This window comes from Narcine bancroftii, chromosome 1 (assembly GCF_036971445.1).
Source record: "Narcine bancroftii isolate sNarBan1 chromosome 1, sNarBan1.hap1, whole genome shotgun sequence".
In the NCBI taxonomy this organism is placed as follows: Eukaryota; Metazoa; Chordata; class Chondrichthyes; order Torpediniformes; family Narcinidae; genus Narcine; species Narcine bancroftii.
Genome location: NC_091469.1, coordinates 313,131,643 through 313,156,140, shown reverse-complemented (window position 1 = coordinate 313,156,140; position 24,498 = coordinate 313,131,643).

Here is a 24,498-nt window from a genome sequence, read left to right as displayed (position 1 = left end):
GAAATCAGAGGCGGGGAAACAGAGGTGGGGAATTAGATATGGGGAATCAGAGGTGGGGAATCAGAGGTTGGGAATCAAACACGGGGAATGAGAGACGGGGAATCATAGCTGGGGAATCAGAGGCGGGGAATCAGAGTTGGGGAATCAGACGCGGGGAATCAGATATGGGGAAACAGAGGCGGGGAACAGAGGCGGGGAATCAGATATGGGGAAACAGAGGCGGGGAATCAGAGGCGGGGAAACAGAGGCGGGGAATCAGATATGGGGAATCAGAGGTGGGGAATCAGATATGGGGAAACAGAGGCGGGGAATACGAGGCGGGAAACACAGGCGGGGAATCAGATATGGGGAATCAGAGGTGGGGAATCAGTGGTTGGGAATCAGAGGCAGGGAATCGGATATGGGGAATCAGAGGTGGGGAATCAGTGGTTGGGAATCAGAGGCAGGTATTCAGATGTGCGGAATCAGAGATGGGGAATCAGAGTCCAGGAATCAGAGATGGGGAATCAGAGGCGGGGAATGAGATATGGGGAATCAGAGGCGGGGAATCAGAGGCGGGGAAGCAGTTGCGGGGAATCAGATATGGGGAATCAGAGTCCAGGAATCAGAGATGGGGAATCAGAGGCGGGGAATGAGATATGGGGAATCAGAGGCGGGGAATCAGAGGCGAGGAAGCAGTTGCGGGGAATCAGATATGGGGAATCAGAGGTGGCGAATAAAAGGCGCTGAATCAGAGATGGGGAATCAGAGGCGGGGAATCAGAGGCAGGGAATCAAACACGGGGAATCAGAGGCGGGGAATCAGAGTTGGGGAATGAGAGGCGGGGAATCAGATATGGGGAAACAGAGGCGGGGAATCAGAGGCGGGGAAACAGAGGCGGGGAATCAGATATGGGGAATCAGAGGTGGGGAATCAGAGGTTGCGAATCAGAGGAAGGGAATCAGAGGTGGGGAATCAGAGGCGGGGAATCAGAGGCAGGGAATCAGATGTGCAGAATCAGAGATGGTGAATCAGAGGCGGGGAATCAGAGGCGGGGAATCAGAGGCAGGGAATCAGAGGCCGGGAATCAGAGGCGGGGAATCAGATATGGGGAATCAGAGGTGGGGAATCAGAGGCAGGGAATCAGATGTACGGAATCAGAGAATGGGAATCAGAGGCAGAGAATCAGAATCAGAAGCGGGGAATAAGAGGCCGGGAATCAGAGGTGGGGAATCAGATTCCGGGAATCAGAGATGGGGAATCAGAGGCAGGGAATGAGATATTGGGAATCAGAGGCGGGGAATCAGAAGCAGGGAAACAGAGGCGGGGAATCAGATATGGGGAATCAGAGGTTGGGAATCAGAGGCAGGGAATCAGAGGTGGGGAATCAGAGGCAGGGAATCAGATGCGGGGAATCAGAGGCGGGGAATCAGAGCTGGGGAATCAGAGGCGGGGAATCAGAGTTGGGGAATCAGAGGCCGGGAATTAGATATGGGGAAACAGAGGAGGGGAATCAGAGCGGGGAAACAGAGGCGGGGAATCAGATATGGGGAATCAGAGGCGGGGAATCAGAGCTGGGGAACCAGAGGCGGGGAATCAGAGTTGGGGAATCAGAGGCGTGGAATCAGATATGGGGAAACAGAGGCGGGGAATCAGAGGCGGGGAAACAGAGGCGGGGAATCAGATATGGGGAATCAGAGGTGGGGAATCAGATATGGGGAAACAGAGGCGGGGAATCAGAGGCGGAAAACAGAGGCGGGGAATCAGTGGTTGGGAATCAGAGGCAGGGAATCAGATATGGGGAATCAGAGGTGGGGAATCAGTGGTTGGGAATCAGAGGCAGGTAATCAGAGGCGGGGAATTAGAGGCGGGGAATCAGAGGCAGGGAATCAGATGTGCGGAATCAGAGATGGGGAATCAGAGTCCGGGAATCAGTGATGGGGAATCAGAGGCGGGGAATGAGATATGGGGAATCAGAGGCGGGGAATCAGAGGCGGGGAAACAGATGCGGTGAATCAGATATGGGGAATCAGAGGTGTCGAATCAAAGGCGCTGAATCAGAGATGGGGAATCAGAGGCGGGGAATCAGAGGCGGGGAATCAGAGTTGGGGAATCAGAGGCGGGGAATCAGAGGCGGGGAAACAGAGGCGGGGAATCAGATATGGGGAATCAGAGGTGGGGAATCAGATGTTACGAATCAGAGGCAGTGAATCAGAGGCGGGGAATCAGAGGCGGGGAATCAGAGGCAGGGAATCAGATGTGCGGAATCAGAGATGGGGAATCAGAGGCAGGGAATCAGACGCGGGGAATCAGAGGCAGGGAATCAGAGGCCGGGAATCAGAGGCGGGGAATCAGAGGCGGGGAATCAGATATGGGGAATCAGAGGTTGCGAATCAGAGGAAGGGAATCAGAGGTGGGGAATCAGAGGCGGGGAATCAGAGGCAGGGAATCAGATGTGCGGAATCAGAGATGGTGAATCAGAGGCGGGGAATCAGAGGCCGGGAATCAGAGGCGGGGAATCAGATATGGGGAATCAGAGGTGGGGAATCAGAGGCAGGGAATCAGATGTACGGAATCAGAGATGGGGAATCAGAGGCAGAGAATCAGAATCAGAAACGGGGAATAAGAGGCCGGGAATCAGAGGTGGGGAATCAGATTCCGGGAATCAGAGATGGGGAATCAGAGGCAGGGAATGAGATATTGGGAATCAGAGGCGTGGAATCAGAAGCAGGGAAACAGAGGCGGGGAATCAGATATGGGGAATCAGATGTGGGGAATCAGAGGCAGGGAATCAGATGTGCGGAATCAGAGATGGGGAATCAGAGGCTTGGAATCAGAATCAGAAGCGGGGAATCAGTGGCAGGGAATCAGAGGCCGGGAATCAGATGCCGGGAATAAGAGGCCAGGAATCAGAGGTGGGGAATCAGAGTCCGGGAATCAGAGATGGGGAATCAGAGGCGGGGAATGAGATATGGGGAATCAGAGGTGGGGAATCAGAGGCGGGGAAACAGAGGCGGGGAATCAGATATGGGGAATCAGAGGTGGCGAATCAAAGGTTGTGAATCAGAGATGGTGAATCAGAGGCGGGGAATCAGAGGCAGGGAATCAAACACGGGGAATCAGAGGTGGGGAATCAGAGCTGGGGAACCAGAGGCGGGGAATCAGAGTTGGGGAATCAGAGGCGTGGAATCAGATATGGGGAAACAGAGGCGGGGAATCAGAGGCGGGAAAACAGAGGCGGGGAATCAGATATGGGGAATCAGAGGTGGGGAATCAGATATGGGGAAACAGAGGCGCGGAATCAGAGGCGGAAAACAGAGGCGGGGAATCAGTGGTTGGGAATCAGAGGCAGGGAATCAGATATGGGGAATCAGAGGTGGGGAATCAGTGGTTGGGAATCAGAGGCAGGTAATCAGAGGCGGGGAATTAGAGGCGGGGAATCAGAGGCAGGGAATCAGATGTGCGGAATCAGAGATGGGGAATCAGAGTCCGGGAATCAGAGATGGGGAATCAGAGGCGGGGAATGAGATATGGGGAATCAGAGGCGGGGAATCAGAGGCGGGGAAACAGATGCGGTGAATCAGATATGGGGAATCAGAGGTGGCGAATCAAAGGCGCTGAATCAGAGATGGGGAATCAGAGGCGGGGAATCAGAGGCAGGGAATCAAACACGGGGAATCAGAGGCGGGGAATCAGAGTTGGGGAATCAGAGGCGGGGAATCAGAGGCGGGGAAACAGAGGCGGGGAATCAGATATGGGGAATCAGAGGTGGGGAATCAGATGTTACGAATCAGAGGCAGTGAATCAGAGGCGGGGAATCAGAGGCGGGGAATCAGAGGCAGGGAATCAGATGTGCGGAATCAGAGATGGGGTATCAGAGTCCGGGAATCAGAGATGGGGAATCAGAGGCGGGGAATGAGATATTGGGAATCAGAGGCGGGGAATCAGAGGCAGGGAAACAGAGGTGGAGAATCAGATATGGGGAATCAGAGATGGCGAATCAAAGGCGTTGAATCAGAGATGGGGAATCAGAGGCGGGGAATCAGAGGCGGGGAATCAGAGTTGGGGAATCAGAGGCGGGGAATCAGATATGGGGAAACAGAGGTGGGGAATCAGAGGCGGGGAAACAGAGGTGGGGAATCAGATATGGGGAATCAGAGGTGGCGAATCAAAGGTTGTGAATCAGAGATGGGGAATCAGAGGCGGGCAATCAGAGGCAGGGAAACAAACACGGGGAATCAGAGGCGGGGAATCAGAGCTGGGGAATCAGAGGCGGGGAATCAGAGTTGGGGAATCAGAGGCGTGGAATCAGATATGGGGAAACAGAGGCGGGGAATCAGAGGCGGGGAATCAGAGGCAGGGAATCAGAGGTCGGGAATCAGAGGCGGGGAATCAGATATGGGGAATCAGAGGTGGGGAATCAGAGGCAGGGAATCAGATGTGCGGAATCAGAGGTGGGGAATCAGAGTCCGGGAATCAGAGATGGGGATCAGAGGCGGGGAATGAGATATTGGGAATCAGAGGCGGGGAATCAGAGGCAGGGAAACAGAGGCGGAGAATCAGATATGGGGAATCAGAGATGGCGAATCAAAGGCGTTGAATCAGAGATGGGGAATCAGAGGCGAGGAATCAGAGGCGGGGAATCAGAGTTGGGGAATCAGAGGCGGGGAATCAGATATGGGGAAACAGAGGTGGGAAATCAGAGGCGGGGAAACAGAGGTGGGGAATTAGATATGGGGAATCAGAGGTGGGGAATCAGAGGTTGGGAATCAAACACGGGGAATGAGAGACGGGGAATCATAGCTGGGGAATCAGAGGCGGGGAATCAGAGTTGGGGAATCAGACGCGGGGAATCAGATATGGGGAAACAGAGGCGGGGAACAGAGGCGGGGAATCAGATATGGGGAAACAGAGGCGGGGAATCAGAGGCGGGGAAACAGAGGCGGGGAATCAGATATGGGGAATCAGAGGTGGGGAATCAGATATGGGGAAACAGAGGCGGGGAATACGAGGCGGGAAACACAGGCGGGGAATCAGATATGGGGAATCAGAGGTGGGGAATCAGTGGTTGGGAATCAGAGGCAGGGAATCGGATATGGGGAATCAGAGGTGGGGAATCAGTGGTTGGGAATCAGAGGCAGGTATTCAGATGTGCGGAATCAGAGATGGGGAATCAGAGTCCAGGAATCAGAGATGGGGAATCAGAGGCGGGGAATGAGATATGGGGAATCAGAGGCGGGGAATCAGAGGCGGGGAAGCAGTTGCGGGGAATCAGATATGGGGAATCAGAGTCCAGGAATCAGAGATGGGGAATCAGAGGCGGGGAATGAGATATGGGGAATCAGAGGCGGGGAATCAGAGGCGAGGAAGCAGTTGCGGGGAATCAGATATGGGGAATCAGAGGTGGCGAATAAAAGGCGCTGAATCAGAGATGGGGAATCAGAGGCGGGGAATCAGAGGCAGGGAATCAAACACGGGGAATCAGAGGCGGGGAATCAGAGTTGGGGAATGAGAGGCGGGGAATCAGATATGGGGAAACAGAGGCGGGGAATCAGAGGCGGGGAAACAGAGGCGGGGAATCAGATATGGGGAATCAGAGGTGGGGAATCAGAGGTTGCGAATCAGAGGAAGGGAATCAGAGGTGGGGAATCAGAGGCGGGGAATCAGAGGCAGGGAATCAGATGTGCAGAATCAGAGATGGTGAATCAGAGGCGGGGAATCAGAGGCGGGGAATCAGAGGCAGGGAATCAGAGGCCGGGAATCAGAGGCGGGGAATCAGATATGGGGAATCAGAGGTGGGGAATCAGAGGCAGGGAATCAGATGTACGGAATCAGAGAATGGGAATCAGAGGCAGAGAATCAGAATCAGAAGCGGGGAATAAGAGGCCGGGAATCAGAGGTGGGGAATCAGATTCCGGGAATCAGAGATGGGGAATCAGAGGCAGGGAATGAGATATTGGGAATCAGAGGCGGGGAATCAGAAGCAGGGAAACAGAGGCGGGGAATCAGATATGGGGAATCAGAGGTTGGGAATCAGAGGCAGGGAATCAGAGGTGGGGAATCAGAGGCAGGGAATCAGATGCGGGGAATCAGAGGCGGGGAATCAGAGCTGGGGAATCAGAGGCGGGGAATCAGAGTTGGGGAATCAGAGGCCGGGAATTAGATATGGGGAAACAGAGGAGGGGAATCAGAGCGGGGAAACAGAGGCGGGGAATCAGATATGGGGAATCAGAGGCGGGGAATCAGAGCTGGGGAACCAGAGGCGGGGAATCAGAGTTGGGGAATCAGAGGCGTGGAATCAGATATGGGGAAACAGAGGCGGGGAATCAGAGGCGGGGAAACAGAGGCGGGGAATCAGATATGGGGAATCAGAGGTGGGGAATCAGATATGGGGAAACAGAGGCGGGGAATCAGAGGCGGAAAACAGAGGCGGGGAATCAGTGGTTGGGAATCAGAGGCAGGGAATCAGATATGGGGAATCAGAGGTGGGGAATCAGTGGTTGGGAATCAGAGGCAGGTAATCAGAGGCGGGGAATTAGAGGCGGGGAATCAGAGGCAGGGAATCAGATGTGCGGAATCAGAGATGGGGAATCAGAGTCCGGGAATCAGTGATGGGGAATCAGAGGCGGGGAATGAGATATGGGGAATCAGAGGCGGGGAATCAGAGGCGGGGAAACAGATGCGGTGAATCAGATATGGGGAATCAGAGGTGTCGAATCAAAGGCGCTGAATCAGAGATGGGGAATCAGAGGCGGGGAATCAGAGGCGGGGAATCAGAGTTGGGGAATCAGAGGCGGGGAATCAGAGGCGGGGAAACAGAGGCGGGGAATCAGATATGGGGAATCAGAGGTGGGGAATCAGATGTTACGAATCAGAGGCAGTGAATCAGAGGCGGGGAATCAGAGGCAGGGAATCAGAGGCAGGGAATCAGATGTGCGGAATCAGAGATGGGGAATCAGAGGCAGGGAATCAGACGCGGGGAATCAGAGGCAGGGAATCAGAGGCCGGGAATCAGAGGCGGGGAATCAGATATTGGGAATCAGAGGTGGGGAATCAGAGGAAGGGTATCAGATGTGCGGAATCAGAGATGGGGAGTCAGAGGCAGAGAATCAGAATCAGAAGCGGGGAATAAGAGGCCGGGAATCAGAGGTGGGGAATCAGAGTCCGGGAATCAGAGATGGGGAATCAGAGGCGGGGAATGAGATATTGGGAATCAGAGGCGGGGAATCAGAGGCAGGGAAACAGAGGCGGGGAATCAGATATGGGGAATCAGAGGTTGGGAATCAGAGGCAGGGAATCAGAAGTGGGGAATCAGAGGCTGGGAATCAGATGCGGGGAATCAGAGGCGGGGAATCAGAGCTGGGGAATCAGAGGCGGGGAATCAGATTTGGGGAATCAGAGGCAGGGAATTAGATATGAGGAAACAGAGGAGGGGAATCAGAGGCGGGGAAACAGAGGCGTGGAATCAGATATGGGGAATCAGAGGTGGTGAATAAGTGGCAGGGAAGCAGAGGCGGGGTATCAGAGCTGGGGAATCAGAGGCGGGGAATCTGAGTTGGGTTATCAGAGGAGGGGAATCAGATATGGGGAAACATGCGGGGCATCAGAGGCGGGTAAACAGAGGCGTGGAATCAGATATGTGGAATCAGAGGTGGGGAATCAGAGGCAGGGATTCAGATGTGCGGAATCAGAGATGGGGTATCAGAGGCATGGAATCAGAATCAGAAGCGGAGAATCAGAGGCCGGGAATCAGAGGCCGGGAATCAGATGCCGGGAATAAGAGGCCGGGAATCAGAGGTGGGGAATCTGAGTCCGGGAATCACAAATGGGGAATCAGAGGCGGGGAATGAGATATGGGGAATCAGAGGCGGGGAATCAGAGGTTGTGAATCAGAGATGGGGAATCAGAGGCGGGGAATCAGAGGCAGGGAAACAAACACGGGGAATCAGAGGCGGGGAATCAGAGCTGGGGAATCAGAGTCGGGGAATCAGAGTTGGGGAATCAGAGGCGTGGAATCAGATATGGGGAAACAGAGGCGGGGAATCAGAGGCGGGGAAACAGAGGCGGGGAATCAGATATGGGGAATCAGAGGTGGGGAATCAGAGGTTGGGAGTCAGAGGCAGGGAATCAGAGGCGGGGAATCAGAGGCGGGGAATCAGAGGCAGGGAATCAGATGTGCAGAATCAGAGAAGGGGAATCAGAGGCAGGGAATCAGAGGCGGGGAATCAGAGGCGGGGAATCAGAGGCCGGGAATCAGAGGCCGGGAATCAGAGGCCGGGAATGAGAGGCCGGGAATCAGAGGCAGTGAATCAGAGGCCGGGAATCAGAGGTGGGGAATCAGAGGCAGGGAATCAGATGTGCGGAATCAGAGATGGGGAATCAGAGGCAGGGAATCAGAGGCGGGGAATCAGAGGCAGGGAATCAGAGGCCGGGAATCAGAGGCGGGGAATCAGATATGGGGAATCAGAGGTGGGGAATCAGAGGCAGGGTATCAGATGTGCGGAATCAGAGATGGGGAGTCAGAGGCAGAGAATCAGAATCAGAAGCGGGGAATAAGAGGCCGGGAATCAGAGGTGGGGAATCAGAGTCCGGGAATCAGAGATGGGGAATCAGAGGCGGGGAATGAGATATTGGGAATCAGAGGCGGGGAATCAGAGGCAGGGAAACAGAGGCGGGGAATCAGATATGGGGAATCAGAGGTTGGGAATCAGAGGCAGGGAATCAGAAGTGGGGAATCAGAGGCTGGGAATCAGATGCGGGGAATCAGAGGCGGGGAATCAGAGCTGGTGAATCAGAGGCGGGGAATCAGATTTGGGGAATCAGAGGCAGGGAATTAGATATGAGGAAACAGAGGAGGGGAATCTGAGGCGGGGAAACAGAGGCGTGGAATCAGATATGGGGAATCAGAGGTGGTGAATAAGTGGCAGGGAAGCAGAGGCGGGGTATCAGAGCTGGGGAATCAGAGGCGGGGAATCTGAGTTCGGTTATCAGAGGAGGGGAATCAGATATGGGGAAACATGCGGGGCATCAGAGGCGGGTAAACAGAGGCGGGGAATCAGATATGGGGAATCAGAGGTGGGGAATCAGAGGCAGGGATTCAGATGTGCGGAATCAGAGATGGGGTATCAGAGGCATGGAATCAGAATCAGAAGCGGAGAATCAGAGGCCGGGAATCAGAGGCCGGGAATCAGATGCCGGGAATAAGAGGCCGGGAATCAGAGGTGGGGAATCTGAGTCCGGGAATCACAAATGGGGAATCAGAGGCGGGGAATGAGATATGGGGAATCAGAGGCGGGGAATCAAAGGTTGTGAATCAGAGATGGGGAATCAGAGGCGGGGAATCAGAGGCAGGGAAACAAACACGGGGAATCAGAGGCGGGGAATCAGAGCTGGGGAATCAGAGTCGGGGAATCAGAGTTGGGGAATCAGAGGCGTGGAATCAGATATGGGGAAACAGAGGCGGGGAATCAGAGGCGGGGAAACAGAGGCGGGGAATCAGATATGGGGAATCAGAGGTGGGGAATCAGAGGTTGGGAGTCAGAGGCAGGGAATCAGAGGCGGGGAATCAGAGGCGGGGAATCAGAGGCAGGGAATCAGATGTGCAGAATCAGAGAAGGGGAATCAGAGGCAGGGAATCAGAGGCGGGGAATCAGAGGCGGGGAATCAGAGGCCGGGAATCAGAGGCCGGGAATCAGAGGCCGGGAATGAGAGGCCGGGAATCAGAGGCTGGAAATCAGAGGCCGGGAATCAGAGGTGGGGAATAAGAGGCACGGAATCAGATGTGCGGTATCAGAGATGGGGAATCACAGGCAGGGAATCAGAGGCGGGGAATCAGAGGCGCGGAATCAGAGGCAGGGAATCGGATGTGCGGAATCAGAGATGGGGAATCAGAGGTGGGGAATCAGAGTCCGGGAATCAGAGATGGGGAATTAGAGGCGGGGAATCAGAGGCGGGGAAACAGAGGTGGGGAATCAGAGTCCGGGAATCAGAGATGGGGAATTAGAGGTGGGAAATCAGAGGCGGGGAAACAGAGGTGGGGAATCAGATATGGGGAATCAGAGGTGGGGAATCAGAGGTTGGGAATCAAACACGGGGAATGAGAGACGGGGAATCATAGCTGGGGAATCAGAGGCGGGGAATCAGAGTTGGGGAATCAGAGGCGGGGAATCAGATATGGGGAAACAGAGGCGGGGAACAGAGGCGGGGAATCAGATATGGGGAAACAGAGGCGGGGAATCAGAGGCGGGGAAATAGAGGCGGGGAATCAGATATGGGGAATCAGAGGTGGGGAATCAGATATGGGGAAACAGAGGCGGGGAATACGAGGCGGGAAACACAGGCGGGGAATCAGATGGGGAATCAGAGGTGGGGAATCGGATATGGGGAATCAGAGGTGGGGAATCAGTGGTTGGGAATCAGAGGCAGGTAATCAGAGGCGGGGAATCAGAGGCGGGGAATCAGAGGCAGGGAATCAGATGTGCGGAATCAGAGATGGGGAATCAGAGTCCGGGAATCAGAGATGGGGAATCAGAGGCGGGGAATGAGATATGGGGAATCAGAGGCGGAGAATCAGAGGCGGGGAAGCAGTTGCGGGGAATCAGATATGGGGAATCAGAGGTGGCGAATCAAAGGCGCTGAATCAGAGATGGGGAATCAGAGGCGGGGAATCAGAGGCAGGGAATCAAACACGGGGAATCAGAGTCCGGGAATCAGAGATGGGGAATTAGAGGCGGGGAATCAGAGGCGGGGCAACATAGGTGGGGAATCAGATATGGGGAATCAGAGGTGGGGAATCAGAGGTTCTGAATCAGAGATGGTGAATCAGAGGCGGGGAATCAGAGGCAGGAAATCAGACATGGGGAATGAGAAGCTGGGAATCAGACACGGGGAATCAGAGGTGGGGAATCAGAGCTGGGGAATCAGAGGTGGGGAATCAGAGTTGGGGAATCAGAGGCGGGGAATCAGATATGGGGAAACAGAGGCGGGGAATCAGAGGCAGGGAAACAGAGGCGGGGAATCAGATATGGGGAATCAGAGGAGGGGAATCAGAGGTTGGGAATCAGAGGCAGGGACTCAGAGGTTGGGATTCAGATGCAGGGAATCAGATGCGGGGAATGAGAGGTGGGGATTCAGAGGCGAGGAATCAGAGGCAGGGAATCAGAGTTGGGGAATCAGAGGCAGGGAATTAGATATGGGGAAACAGAGGCGGGGAATTAGAGGCGGGGAATCAGAGGCCGGGAATAAGAGGCCGGGAATCAGAGGTGGGTAATCAGAGTCCGGGAATCAGAGGCGGGGAATGAGATATGGGGAATTAGAGGCGGGGAATCAGAGGCGGGGAAACAGAGGCGGGGAATCAGATATGGGGAATCAGAGGTGGCGAATCAAAGGCGGTGAATCAGAGATGGGGAATCAGAGGCGGGGAATCAGAGGCAGGGAATCAAACACGGGGAATGAGAGACGGGGAATCATAGCTGGGGAATCACAGGCGGGGAATCAGAGTTGGGGAATCAGAGGCGGTGAATCAGATATGGGGAAACAGAGGCGGGAAATCAGAGGCGGGGAAACAGAGGCGGGGAATCAGATATGGGGAATCAGAGGTGGGGAATCAGATATGGGGAAACAGAGGCGGGGAATCAGAGGCGGGGAAACAGAGGCGGGGAATCAGATATGGGGAATCAGAGGAGGGGAATCAGTGGTTGGGAATCAGAGGCAGGGAATCAGATATGGGGAATCAGAGGTTGGGAATCAGATGTGCGGAATCAGATATGGGGAATCAGAGTCCGGGAATCAGAGATGGGGAATCAGAGGCGGGGAATGAGATATGGGGAATCAGAGGCGGGGAATCAGAGGCAGGGAATCAGATGTGCGGAATCAGAGATGGGGAATCAGAGTCCGGGAATCAGAGATGGGGAATCAGAGGCGGGGAATGAGATATGGGGAATCAGAGGTGGGGAATCAGAGGCGGGGAAACAGATGCTGGGAATCAGATATGGGGAATCAGAGGTGGCGAATCAAAGGCGCTGAATCAGAGATGGGGAATCAGAGGCGGGGAATCAGAGGCAGGGAATCAAACACGGGGAATCAGAGGCGGGGAATCAGAGTTGGGGAATCAGAGGCGGGGACTCAGATATTGGGGAAACAGAGGCGGGGAATCAGAGGCGGAGAAACAGAGGCGGGGAATCAGATATGGGGAATCAGAGGTGGGGAATCAGAGGTTGCGAATCAGAGGCAGGGAATCAGAGGCGGGGAATCAGAGGCGGGGAATGAGTGGCAGGGAATCAGATATGCGGAATCAGAGATGGGGAATCAGAGGCAGGGAATCAGAGGCGGGGAATCAGAGGCAGGGAATCAGAGGCCGGGAATCAGAGGCGGGGAATCAGATATGGGGAATCAGAGGTGGGGAATCAGAGGCAGGGAATCAGATGTGCGGAATCAGAGATGGGGAATCAGAGGCAGAGAATCAGAATCAGAAGCGGGGAATAAGAGGCCGGGAATCAGAGGTGGGGAAACAGAGTCCGGGAATCAGAGATGGGGAATCAGAGGCGGGGAATGAGATATTGGGAATCAGAGGCGGGGAATCAGAGGCAGGGAAACAGAGGCGGAGAATCAGATATGGGGAATCAGAGATGGCGAATCAAAGGCGTTGAATCAGAGATGGGGAATCAGAGGCGGGGAATCAGAGGCGGGGAATCAGATATGGGGAAACAGAGGTGGGGAATCAGAGGCGGGGAAACAGAGGTGGGGAATCAGATATGGGGAATCAGAGGTGGCGAATCAAAGGTTGTGAATCAGAGATGGGGAATCAGAGGCGGGGAATCAGAGGCAGGGAAACAAACACGGGGAATCAGAGGCGGGGAATCAGAGCTGGGGAATCAGAGGCGGGGAATCAGAGCTGGGGAATCAGAGGCGGGGAATCAGAGTTGGGGAATCAGAGGCGTGGAATCAGATATGGGGAAACAGAGGCGGGGAATCAGAGGCGGGGAATCAGAGGCGGGGAATCAGAGGCAGGGAATCAGAGGTCGGGAATCAGAGGCGGGGAATCAGATATGGGGAATCAGAGGTGGGGAATCAGAGGCAGGGAATCAGATGTGCGGAATCAGAGGTGGGGAATCAGAGTCCGGGAATCAGAGATGGGGAATCAGAGGCGGGGAATGAGATATTGGGAATCAGAGGCGGGGAATCAGAGGCAGGGAAACAGAGGCGGAGAATCAGATATGGGGAATCAGAGATGGCGAATCAAAGGCGTTGAATCAGAGATGGGGAATCAGAGGCGGGGAATCAGAGGCGGGGAATCAGAGTTGGGGAATCAGAGGCGGGGAATCAGATATGGGGAAACAGAGGTGGGAAATCAGAGGCGGGGAAACAGAGGTGGGGAATCAGATATGGGGAATCAGAGGTGGGGAATCAGAGGTTGGGAATCAAACACGGGGAATGAGAGACGGGGAATCATAGCTGGGGAATCAGAGGCGGGGAATCAGAGTTGGGGAATCAGAGGCGGGGAATCAGATATGGGGAAACAGAGGCGGGGAACAGAGGCGGGGAATCAGATATGGGGAAACAGAGGCGGGGAATCAGAGGCGGGGAAATAGAGGCGGGGAATCAGATATGGGGAATCAGAGGTGGGGAATCAGATATGGGGAAACAGAGGCGGGGAATACGAGGCGGGAAACACAGGCGGGGAATCAGATATGGGGAATCAGAGGTGGGGAATCGGATATGGGGAATCAGAGGTGGGGAATCAGTGGTTGGGAATCAGAGGCAGGTAATCAGAGGCGGGGAATCAGAGGCGGGGAATCAGAGGCAGGGAATCAGATGTGCGGAATCAGAGATGGGGAATCAGAGTCCGGGAATCAGAGATGGGGAATCAGAGGCGGGGAATGAGATATGGGGAATCAGAGGCGGAGAATCAGAGGCGGGGAAGCAGTTGCGGGGAATCAGATATGGGGAATCAGAGGTGGCGAATCAAAGGCGCTGAATCAGAGATGGGGAATCAGAGGCGGGGAATCAGAGGCAGGGAATCAAACACGGGGAATCAGAGGCGGGGAATCAGAGTTGGGGAATGAGAGGCGGGGAATCAGATATGGGGAAACAGAGGCGGGGAATCAGAGGCGGGGAAAGAGAGGCGGGGAATCAGATATGGGGAATCAGAGGTGGGGAATCAGAGGTTGTGAATCAGAGGAAGGGAATCAGAGGTGGGGAATCAGAGGCGGGTAATCAGAGGCAGGGAATCAGATGTGCGGAATCAGAGATGGTGAATCAGAGGCGGGGAATCAGAGGCGGGGAATCAGAGGCAGGGAATCAGAGGCCGGGAATCAGAGGCGGGGAATCAGATATGGGGAATCAGAGGTGGGGAATCAGAGGCAGGGAATCAGATGTACGGAATCAGAGATGGGGAATCAGAGGCAGAGAATCAGAATCAGAAGCGGGGAATAAGAGGCCGGGAATCAGAGGTGGGGAATCAGATTCCGGGAATCAGAGATGGGGAATCAGAGGTAGGGAATGAGATATTGGGAATCAGAGGCGGGGAATCAGAAGCAGGGAAACAGAGGCGGGGAATCAGATATGGGGAATCAGAGGTTGGGAATCAGAGGCAGGGAATCAGAGGTGGGGAATCAGAGTCCGGGAATCAGAGATGGGGAATCAGAGGCGGGGAATGAGATATGGGGAATCAGAGGTGGGGAATCAGAGGCGGGGAAACAGAGGCGGGGAATCAGATATGGGGAATCAGAGGTGGCAAATCAAAGGTTGTGAATCAGAGATGGTGAATAAGAGGCGGGGAATCAGAGGCAGGGAATCAAACACGGGGAATCAGAGGCGGGGAATCAGAGCTGGGGAACCAGAGGCGGGGAATCAGAGTTGGGGAATCAGAGGCGTGGAATCAGATATGGGGAAACAGAGGCGGGGAATCAGAGGCGGGGAAACAGAGGCGGGGAATCAGATATGGGGAATCAGAGGTGGGGAATCAGATATGGGGAAACAGAGGCGGGGAATCAGAGGCGGAAAACAGAGGCGGGGAATCAGTGGTTGGGAATCAGAGGCAGGGAATCAGATATGGGGAATCAGAGGTGGGAATCAGTGGTTGGGAATCAGAGGCAGGTAATCAGAGGTGGGGAATCAGAGTCCGGGAATCAGAGATGGGGAATCAGAGGCGGGGAATGAGATATTGGGAATCAGAGGCGGGGAATCAGAGGCAGGGAAACAGAGGCGGGGAATCAGATATGGGGAATCAGAGGTTGGGAATCAGAGGCAGGGAATCAGAAGTGGGGAATCAGAGGCTGGGAATCAGATGCGGGGAATCAGAGGCGGGGAATCAGAGCTGGGGAATCAGAGGTGGGGAATCAGATTTGGGGAATCAGAGGCAGGGAATTAGATATGAGGAAACAGAGGAGGGGAATCAGAGGCGGGGAAACAGAGGCGTGGAATCAGATATGGGGAATCAGAGGTGGTGAATAAGTGGCAGGGAAGCAGAGGCGGGGTATCAGAGCTGGGGAATCAGAGGCGGGGAATCTGAGTTGGGTTATCAGAGGAGGGGAATCAGATATGGGGAAACATGCGGGGCATCAGAGGCGGGTAAACAGAGGCGGGGAATCAGATATGTGGAATCAGAGGTGGGGAATCAGAGGCAGGGATTCAGATGTGCGGAATCAGAGATGGGGTATCAGAGGCATGGAATCAGAATAAGAAGCGGAGAATCAGAGGCCGGGAATCAGAGGCCGGGAATCAGATGCCGGGAATAAGAGGCCGGGAATCAGAGGTGGGGAATCTGAGTCCGGGAATCACAAATGGGGAATCAGAGGCGGGGAATGAGATATGGGGAATCAGAGGCGGGGAATCAAAGGTTGTGAATCAGAGATGGGGAATCAGAGGCGGGGAATCAGAGGCAGGGAAACAAACACGGGGAATCAGAGGCGGGGAATCAGAGCTGGGGAATCAGAGTCGGGGAATCAGAGTTGGGGAATCAGAGGCGTGGAATCAGATATGGGGAAACAGAGGCGGGGAATCAGAGGCGGGGAAACAGAGGCGGGGAATCAGATATGGAATATCAGAGGTGGGGAATCAGAGGTTGGGAGTCAGAGGCAGGGAATCAGAGGCGGGGAATCAGAGGCGGGGAATCAGAGGCAGGGAATCAGATGTGCAGAATCAGAGAAGGGGAATCAGAGGCAGGGAATCAGAGGCGGGGAATCAGAGGCGGGGAATCAGAGGCCGGGAATCAGAGGCCGGGAATCAGAGGCCGGGAATGAGAGGCCGGGAATCAGAGGCAGTGAATCAGAGGCCGGGAATCAGAGGTGGGGAATCAGAGGCAGGGAATCAGATGTGCGGAATCAGAGATGGGGAATCAGAGGCAGGGAATCAGAGGCGGGGAATCAGAGGCAGGGAATCAGAGGCCGGGAATCAGAGGCGGGGAATCAGATATGGGGAATCAGAGGTGGGGAATCAGAGGCAGGGTATCAGATGTGCGGAATCAGAGATGGGGAGTCAGAGGCAGAGAATCAGAATCAGAAGCGGGGAATAAGAGGCCGGGAATCAGAGGTGGGGAATCAGAGTCCGGGAATCAGAGATGGGGAATCAGAGGCGGGGAATGAGATATTGGGAATCAGAGGCGGGGAATCAGAGGCAGGGAAACAGAGGCGGGGAATCAGATATGGGGAATCAGAGGTTGGGAATCAGAGGCAGGGAATCAGAAGTGGGGAATCAGAGGCTGGGAATCAGATGCGGGGAATCAGAGGCGGGGAATCAGAGCTGGGGAATCAGAGGCGGGGAATCAGATTTGGGGAATCAGAGGCAGGGAATTAGATATGAGGAAACAGAGGAGGGGAATCAGAGGCGGGGAAACAGAGGCGTGGAATCAGATATGGGGAATCAGAGGTGGTGAATAAGTGGCAGGGAAGCAGAGGCGGGGTATCAGAGCTGGGGAATCAGAGGCGGGGAATCTGAGTTGGGTTATCAGAGGAGGGGAATCAGATATGGGGAAACATGCGGGGCATCAGAGGCTGGTAAACAGAGGCGGGGAATCAGATATGGGGAATCAGAGGTGGGGAATCAGAGGCAGGGATTCAGATGTGCGGAATCAGAGATGGGGTATCAGAGGCATGGAATCAGAATCAGAAGCGGAGAATCAGAGGCCGGGAATCAGAGGCCGGGAATCAGATGCCGGGAATAAGAGGCCGGGAATCAGAGGTGGGGAATCTGAGTCCGGGAATCACAAATGGGGAATCAGAGGCGGGGAATGAGATATGGGGAATCAGAGGCGGGGAATCAAAGGTTTTGAATCCGAGATGGGGAATCAGAGGCGGGGAATCAGAGGCAGGGAAACAAACACGGGGAATCAGAGGCGGGGAATCAGAGCTGGGGAATCAGAGTCGGGGAATCAGAGTTGGGGAATCAGAGGCGTGGAATCAGATATGGGGAAACAGAGGCGGGGAATCAGAGGCGGGGAAACAGAGGCGGGGAATCAGATATGGGGAATCAGAGGTGGGGAATCAGAGGTTGGGAGTCAGAGGCAGGGAATCAGAGGCGGGGAATCAGAGGCGGGGAATCAGAGGCAGGGAATCAGATGTGCAGAATCAGAGAAGGGGAATCAGAGGCAGGGAATCAGAGGCGGGGAATCAGAGGCGGGGAATCAGAGGCCGGGAATCAGAGGCCGGGAATCAGAGGCCGGGAATGAGAGGCCAGGAATCAGAGGCTGGAAATCAGAGGCCGGGAATCAGAGGTGGGGAATAAGAGGCACGGAATCAGATGTGCGGTATCAGAGATGGGGAATCACAGGCAGGGAATCAGAGGCGGGGAATCAGAGGCGCGGAATCAGAGGCAGGGAATCGGATGTGCGGAATCAGAGATGGGGAATCAGAGGTGGGGAATCAGAGTCCGGGAATCAGAGATGGGGAATTAGAGGCGGGGAATCAGAGGCGGGGAAACATAGGTGGGGAATCAGATATGGGGAATCAGAGGTGGGGAATCAGAGGTGCTGAATCAGAGATGGTGAATCAGAGGCGGGGAATCAGAGCAGGAAATCAGACATGGGGAATGAGAAGCTGGGAATCAGACACGGGGAATCAGAGGTGGGGAATCAGAGCTGGGGAATCAGAGGTGGGGAATCAGAGTTGGGGAATCAGAGGCGGGGAATCAGATATGGGGAAACAGAGGCGGGGAATCAGAGGCAGGGAAACAGAGGCGGGGAATCAGATATGGGGAATCAGAGGAGGGGAATCAGAGGTTGGGAATCAGAGGCAGGGACTCAGAGGTTGGGATTCAGATGCAGGGAATCAGATGCGGGGAATAAGAGGTGGGGATTCAGAGGCGAGGAATCAGAGGCAGGGAATCAGAGTTGGTGAATCAGAGGCAGGGAATTAGATATGGGGAAACAGAGGCGGGGAATTAGAGGCGGGGAATCAGAGGCCGGGAATAAGAGGCCGGGAATCAGAGGTGGGTAATCAGAGTCCGGGAATCAGAGGCGGGGAATGAGATATGGGGAATTAGAGGCGGGGAATCAGAGGCGGGGAAACAGAGGCGGGGAATCAGATATGGGGAATCAGAGGCGGGGAATCAGATTTGGGGAATCAGAGGCAGGGAATTAGATATGAGGAAACAGAGGAGGGGAATCTGAGGCGGGGAAAGAGAGGCGTGGAATCAGATATGGGGAATCAGAGGTGGTGAATAAGTGGCAGGGAAGCAGAGGCGGGGTATCAGAGCTGGGGAATCAGAGGCGGGGAATCTGAGTTGGGTTATCAGAGGAGGGGAATCAGATATGGGGAAACATGCGGGGCATCAGAGGCGGGTAAACAGAGGCGGGGAATCAGATATGGGGAATCAGAGGTGGGGAATCAGAGGCAGGGATTCAGATGTGCGGAATCAGAGATGGGGTATCAGAGGCATGGAATCAGAATCAGAAGCGGAGAATCAGAGGCCGGGAATCAGAGGCCGGGAATCAGATGCCGGGAATAAGAGGCCGGGAATCAGAGGTGGGGAATCTGAGTCCGGGAATCACAAATGGGGAATCAGAGGCGGGGAATGAGATATGGGGAATCAGAGGCGGGGAATCAAAGGTTGTGAATCAGAGATGGGGAATCAGAGGCGGGGAATCAGAGGCAGGGAAACAAACATGGGGAATCAGAGGCGGGGAATCAGAGCTGGGGAATCAGAGTCGGGGAATCAGAGTTGGGGAATCAGAGGCGTGGAATCAGATATGGGGAAACAGAGGCGGGGAATCAGAGGCGGGGAAACAGAGGCGGGGAATCAGATATGGGGAATCAGAGGTGGGGAATCAGAGGTTGGGAGTCAGAGGCAGGGAATCAGAGGCGGGGAATCAGAGGCGGGGAATCAGAGGCAGGGAATCAGATGTGCAGAATCAGAGAAGGGGAATCAGAGGCAGGGAATCAGAGGCGGGGAATCAGAGGCGGGGAATCAGAGGCCGGGAATCAGAGGCCGGGAATCAGAGGCCGGGAATGAGAGGCCGGGAATCAGAGGCTGGAAATCAGAGGCCGGGAATCAGAGGTGGGGAATAAGAGGCGCGGAATCAGAGGCAGGGAATCGGATGTGCGGAATCAGAGATGGGGAATCAGAGGTGGGGAATCAGAGTCCGGGAATCAGAGATGGGGAATTAGAGGCGGGGAATCAGAGGCGGGGAAACATAGGTGGGGAATCAGATATGGGGAATCAGAGGTGGGGAATCAGAGGTGCTGAATCAGAGATGGTGAAGCAGAGGCGGGGAATCAGAGGCAGGAAATCAGACATGGGGAATGAGAAGCTGGGAATCAGACACGGGGAATCAGAGGTGGGGAATCAGAGCTGGGGAATCAGAGGTGGGGAATCAGAGTTGGGGAATCAGAGGCGGGGAATCAGATATGGGGAAACAGAGGCGGGGAATCAGAGGCAGGGAAACAGAGGCGGGGAATCAGATATGGGGAATCAGAGGAGGGGAATCAGAGGTTGGGAATCAGAGGCAGGGACTCAGAGGTTGGGATTCAGATGCAGGGAATCAGATGCGGGGAATAAGAGGTGGGGATTCAGAGGCGAGGAATCAGAGGCAGGGAATCAGAGTTGGGGAATCAGAGGCAGGGAATTAGATATGGGGAAACAGAGGCGGGGAATTAGAGGCGGGGAATCAGAGGCCGGGAATAAGAGGCCGGGAATCAGAGGTGGGTAATCAGAGTCCGGGAATCAGAGGCGGGGAATGAGATATGGGGAATTAGAGGAGGGGAATCAGAGGCGGGGAAACAGAGGCGGGGAATCAGATATGGGGAATCAGAGGCGGGGAATCAGATTTGGGGAATCAGAGGCAGGGAATTAGATATGAGGAAACAGAGGAGGGGAATCTGAGGCGGGGAAACAGAGGCGTGGAATCAGATATGGGGAATCAGAGGTGGTGAATAAGTGGCAGGGAAGCAGAGGCGGGGTATCAGAGCTGGGGAATCAGAGGCGGGGAATCTGAGTTGGGTTATCAGAGGAGGGGAATCAGATATGGGGAAACATGCGGGGCATCAGAGGCGGGTAAACAGAGGCGGGGAATCAGATATGGGGAATCAGAGGTGGGGAATCAGAGGCAGGGATTCAGATGTGCGGAATCAGAGATGGGGTATCAGAGGCATGGAATCAGAATCAGAAGCGGAGAATCAGAGGCCGGGAATCAGAGGCCGGGAATCAGATGCCGGGAATAAGAGGCCGGGAATCAGAGGTGGGGAATCTGAGTCCGGGAATCACAAATGGGGAATCAGAGGCGGGGAATGAGATATGGGGAATCAGAGGCGGGGAATCAAAGGTTGTGAATCAGAGATGGGGAATCAGAGGCGGGGAATCAGAGGCAGGGAAACAAACACGGGGAATCAGAGGCGGGGAATCAGAGCTGGGGAATCAGAGTCGGGGAATCAGAGTTGGGGAATCAGAGGCGTGGAATCAGATATGGGGAAACAGAGGTGGGGAATCAGAGGCGGGGAAACAGAGGCGGGGAATCAGATATGGGGAATCAGAGGTGGGGAATCAGAGGTTGGGAGTCAGAGGCAGGGAATCAGAGGCGGGGAATCAGAGGCGGGGAATCAGAGGCAGGGAATCAGATGTGCAGAATCAGAGAAGGGGAATCAGAGGCAGGGAATCAGAGGCGGGGAATCAGAGGCGGGGAATCAGAGGCCGGGAATCAGAGGCCGGGAATCAGAGGCCGGGAATGAGAGGCCGGGAATCAGAGGCTGGAAATCAGAGGCCGGGAATCAGAGGTGGGGAATAAGAGGCACGGAATCAGATGTGCGGTATCAGAGATGGGGAATCACAGGCAGGGAATCAGAGGCGGGGAATCAGAGGCGCGGAATCAGAGGCAGGGAATCGGATGTGCGGAATCAGAGATGGGGAATCAGAGGTGGGGAATCAGAGTCCGGGAATCAGAGATGGGGAATTAGAGGCGGGGAATCAGAGGCGGGGAAACATAGGTGGGGAATCAGATATGGGGAATCAGAGGTGGGGAATCAGAGGTGCTGAATCAGAGATGGTGAATCAGAGGCGGGGAATCAGAGGCAGGAAATCAGACATGGGGAATGAGAAGCTGGGAATCAGACACGGGGAATCAGAGGTGGGGAATCAGAGCTGGGGAATCAGAGGTGGGGAATCAGAGTTGGGGAATCAGAGGCGGGGAATCAGATATGGGGAAACAGAGGCGGGGAATCAGAGGCAGGGAAACAGAGGCGGGGAATCAGATATGGGGAATCAGAGGAGGGGAATCAGAGGTTGGGAATCAGAGGCAGGGACTCAGAGGTTGGGATTCAGATGCAGGGAATCAGATGCGGGGAATAAGAGGTGGGGATTCAGAGGCGAGGAATCAGAGTCAGGGAATCAGAGTTGGGGAATCAGAGGCAGGGAATTAGATATGGGGAAACAGAGGCGGGGAATTAGAGGCGGGGAATCAGAGGCCGGGAATAAGAGGCCGGGAATCAGAGGTGGGTAATCAGAGTCCGGGAATCAGAGGCGGGGAATGAGATATGGGGAATTAGAGGCGGGGAATCAGAGGCGGGGAAACAGAGGCGGGGAATCAGATATGGGGAATCAGAGGTGGCGAATCAAAGGCGGTGAATCAGAGATGGGGAATCAGAGGCGGGGAATCAGAGGCAGGGAATCAAACACGGGGAATGAGAGACGGGGAATCATAGCTGGGGAATCAGAGGCGGGGAATCAGAGTTGGGGAATCAGAGGCGGTGAATCAGATATGGGGAAACAGAGGCGGGAAATCAGAGGCGGGGAAACAGAGGCGGGGAATCAGATATGGGGAATCAGAGGTGGGGAATCAGATATGGGGAAACAGAGGCGGGGAATCAGAGGCGGGGAAACAGAGGCGGGGAATCAGATATGGGGAATCAGAGGAGGGGAATCAGTGGTTGGGAATCAGAGGCAGGGAATCAGATATGGGGAATCAGAGGTTGGGAATCAGATGTGCGGAATCAGATATGGGGAATCAGAGTCCGGGAATCAGAGATGGGGAATCAGAGGCGGGGAATGAGATATGGGGAATCAGAGGCGGGGAATCAGAGGCAGGGAATCAGATGTGCGGAATCAGAGATGGGGAATCAGAGTCCGGGAATCAGAGATGGGGAATCAGAGGCGGGGAATGAGATATGGGGAATCAGAGGTGGGGAATCAGAGGCGGGGAAACAGATGCTGGGCATCAGATATGGGGAATCAGAGGTGGCGAATCAAAGGCGCTGAATCAGAGATGGGGAATCAGAGGCGGGGAATCAGAGGCAGGGAATCAAACACGGGGAATCAGAGGCGGGGAATCAGAGTTGGGGAATCAGAGGCGGAAACTCAGATATTGGGGAAACAGAGGCGGGGAATCAGAGGCGGGGAAACAGAGGCGGGGAATCAGATATGGGGAATCAGAGGTGGGGAATCAGAGGTTGCGAATCAGAGGCAGGGAATCAGAGGCGGGGAATCAGAGGCGGGGAATGAGTGGCAGGGAATCAGATATGCGGAATCAGAGATGGGGAATCAGAGGCAGGGAATCAGAGGCGGGGAATCAGAGGCAGGGAATCAGAGGCCGGGAATCAGAGGCGGGGAATCAGATATGGGGAATCAGAGGTGGGGAATCAGAGGCAGGGAATCAGATGTGCGGAATCAGAGATGGGGAATCAGAGGCAGAGAATCAGAATCAGAAGCGGGGAATAAGAGGCCGGGAATCAGAGGTGGGGAAACAGAGTCCGGGAATCAGAGATGGGGAATCAGAGGCGGGGAATGAGATATTGGGAATCAGAGGCGGGGAATCAGAGGCAGGGAAACAGAGGCGGAGAATCAGATATGGGGAATCAGAGATGGCGAATCAAAGGCGTTGAATCAGAGATGGGGAATCAGAGGCGGGGAATCAGAGGCGGGGAATCAGATATGGGGAAACAGAGGTGGGGAATCAGAGGCGGGGAAACAGAGGTGGGGAATCAGATATGGGGAATCAGAGGTGGCGAATCAAAGGTTGTGAATCAGAGATGGGGAATCAGAGGCGGGGAATCAGAGGCAGGGAAACAAACACGGGGAATCAGAGGCGGGGAATCAGAGCTGGGGAATCAGAGGCGGGGAATCAGAGTTGGGGAATCAGAGGCGTGGAATCAGATATGGGGAAACAGAGGCGGGGAATCAGAGGCGGGGAATCAGAGGCAGGGAATCAGAGGTCGGGAATCAGAGGCGGGGAATCAGATATGGGGAATCAGAGGTGGGGAATCAGAGGCAGGGAATCAGATGTGCGGAATCTGAGGTGGGGAATCAGAGTCCGGGAATCAGAGATGGGGAATCAGAGGCGGGGAATGAGATATTGGGAATCAGAGGCGGGGAATCAGAGGCAGGGAAACAGAGGCGGAGTATCAGATATGGGGAATCAGAGATGGCGAATCAAAGGCGTTGAATCATAGATGGGGAATCAGAGGCGGGGAATCAGAGGCGGGGAATCAGAGTTGGGGAATCAGAGGCGGGGAATCAGATATGGGGAAACAGAGGTGGGAAATCAGAGGCGGGGAAACAGAGGTGGTGAATCAGATATGGGGAATCAGAGGTGGGGAATCAGAGGTTGGGAATCAAACACGGGGAATGAGAGACGGGGAATCATAGCTGGGGAATCAGAGGCGGGGAATCAGAGTTGGGGAATCAGAGGCGGGGAATCAGATATGGGGAAACAGAGGCGGGGAACAGAGGCGGGGAATCAGATATGGGGAAACAGAGGCGGGGAATCAGAGGCGGGGAAATAGAGGCGGGGAATCAGATATGGGGAATCAGAGGTGGGGAATCAGATATGGGGAAACAGAGGCGGGGAATACGAGGCGGGAAACACAGGCGGGGAATCAGATATGGGGAATCAGAAGTGGGGAATCAGTGGTTGGGAATCAGAGGCAGGGAATCGGATATGGGGAATCAGAGGTGGGGAATCAGTGGTTGGGAATCAGAGGCAGGTAATCAGAGGCGGGGAATCAGAGGCGGGGAATCAGAGGCAGGGAATCAGATGTGCGGAATCAGAGATGGGGAATCAGAGTCCGGGAATCAGAGATGGGGAATCAGAGGCGGGGA